Genomic DNA, 2,500 nt, shown 5'->3' with positions numbered 1-2,500 from the left:
CGGAACAGATAAATTATCATAATTGCAACCCCAATTTTTAAGCGGTTAGCATATATACAAAGAAGCCATATGTAACGGTAAGAGAGTTGAGTTTGAAGCCCAGAGAATCGATAAAACTTGATGACGGACGAAGTGTGCGACACAGTGTAATTTATGTGTATAACTGAAGCGTTGTTTATGCCATTGGTCGTTTTACTAGAGACGGACAATTCGACTGAGATGGATTATGCGTCTCAAGAATAAAAACGGCCATTGTGTTCAGCACAATTTTGGCGCCTTCTTTGTTTCTATGGATTCTGTTTACAGCTCGTTGAACGGTAGAAAAATGATCTAAAATATGAAAATTCAAATGATAATTTCAAGCGACCAAACGAGAGAGATCGAATTCGATGTTGAATGTCCATAACAAAGGTAATGCGAAGCATCAGTGATCGGATGAATTTTAGCATGAGCCGCGAAGCAGTTTAGAGAGGATAAGGAAAATGAGGAAAATTTGTGTTACGCTATAATTAATTTATATATATATATATATATATATATATATATATATATATATATATATATATATATATATATATTTGTGCTACTATAAATTAACTTTAAGTAACTTACCTCGTAAATTCAAAATTCAAAATAGGCCGTTGATTGATTCGCAAAACGAAAATCATACGTGCAGATATAAACACATTTGTATACAAATAAGAGTACGTGGCAAACGTCAGCTCCATAAAGTTGCCACGTGATTAAAATTTACACTTTCGCTTGTCTCGAAAATAGGTTTCAAGATGCGGGATTGATCGTATTGAAAGTTAAAAGACAGGGATTCGGTATTTGGTGAAAACTAGGAAGCGAGATCCTGGGTTGTTATTATTATTATTAGCCTGCATGACAGGCGCTTTATGAGCCAAGCGGGGCGAACGCGATATTTCGAGCGGAGCGCGAGACGACGACGACGACTACTAATACTACTACTACTACTACTACTACTACTACTACTACTACTACTACTACTACTACTACTACTACTACTACTACTACTACTACTACTACTACTACTACTGCTGCTGCTGCTGCTGCTGTTGCTACTACTATCTCTACCACTACCACCAACTCCTTCAATACTACTACTACTACTACTACTACTACTACTACTACTACTACTACTACTACCACCACCACTACTGAATTTCTTTTTAATTGGAAAAGTATAAGGATCTTTGGCTAAGGAAGTAAAGTAGTGTCAGCTGCATACATTATTGGCTTGGAGGACAATCTGCATGAGAGAGATCATTCAGTACGTGTAAGATAAACAACAGCGGTCCAGGAAGCAACCCTTGAATTAAGTCAGAGTACAAAAATCCGAGAGTTCACCGCTGATTTCGCCGACGTGACTTTACAATCTGAACCAGGCTAACGTTAACGTTTGAGACCTAACTGCATAAAACGAAAATGGAGATCATTAAAAACGATGACGTTAAGGGTTAGAAAAAGATTACATTTTTGGTTAAACTTCTTAGTCGACGCGCGTTACTTGATAAGGACGGTGCCTACCAATTCAAAGGTATTTTTGCGCGGTCTACTGAATAGGCGGGAAAAACAGATCTTAACAGGTGGTATTGAAATCCAAAAAGAAAATTGGGGGTGACCACGCATTTTTCGAAGATAATTAATCAACAATATTTGTGAAAAGCTTTAAAAAACAAAGCAATGTATGACGTTCTTTTCCAAATTTAAGCTTAATTATCTCTGAAAAATGCATGGTTACCCCCAATTTTCTCTTTGGATACCAAGAGCACTTACTAAGTTCTGCTTTCTCCGCATAGTTTTGAACCGCGCAAAAATATCCCTGTAGGAAATCTGATTATCTCGAGACGCACAGAACGTATGCGCAACAATAGTAGGCACCGTCCTTAAGCAGTTGTCGTTCCTTCAAAAATTCAATATGGTGAACAAACATTTCGCCAGAAATTATACTGAGCGTTTGTCCGCTAACCTGCACCGCCGGCTAAGTTAAGTTGAAAGCTACAAATTGTTAGTATACCAGTTCGTCGATTTTTCGTCAAAAAACTTCAGCAATCGAGTTTTACCTTTTTAAAGAGAATTCAACAGAAAACGTGACGGGAAGTTTTTTTTGCTTCTGTTCCAGAATGACGTCAGCTGAAAGGCTGCTTGACTTTCATTCATCCCATCAAGAAAGGGAAGTTTAAAACTGAACAGGAAGATGAATAATTTTAAAAGTCCTTAAACTTCAAAATTTCATCTTTCGCAAAAGTTAAATTCTAGCTCCCTGAAACGTATTCGTTTTTTCCCTTGATATCACTTTCAATGGTCCCCCAAATGAGACGTACAGTAAAGTTAACGAAATAGTAATTGGCACGACCGCTCTTGTTAGGGGCATGACCCCCCATTGTCGAGATGACATCACAAAAATATATGTTTTTTACTTTTGAGAAGCGGTTTGTGACATTGTCATTAAGAACAGGCTGGTGAGTCCTTTCAT

General features: G+C 37.5%; 1 protein-coding gene across 3 annotated transcripts in view; it reads right to left on the bottom strand.

Moving 5' to 3' along the window:
* LOC137997781 (uncharacterized) overlaps positions 1–2,500 on the bottom strand; it is a 155,978-nt gene that overhangs the window by 135,979 nt on the left and 17,499 nt on the right. For 2 of the 3 annotated variants that reach the window (XM_068844021.1, XM_068844024.1), the window contains exon 1: positions 613–663. The exons of the other annotated variant lie outside the window; for it this stretch is intronic. The gene's annotated coding sequence lies outside the window, so the exon portion shown is untranslated. Of the gene's footprint in view, positions 1–612; positions 664–2,500 lie in introns of those variants that run through there. 3 annotated transcript variants of the gene reach the window in all.

This window comes from Montipora foliosa, chromosome 3, assembly GCF_036669935.1.
Source record: "Montipora foliosa isolate CH-2021 chromosome 3, ASM3666993v2, whole genome shotgun sequence".
NCBI classification, from domain to species: domain Eukaryota; kingdom Metazoa; phylum Cnidaria; class Anthozoa; order Scleractinia; family Acroporidae; genus Montipora; species Montipora foliosa.
The sequence above is the reverse complement of the archived record's forward strand: the minus strand, read 5'-3'. Positions and strand labels throughout refer to the sequence as shown.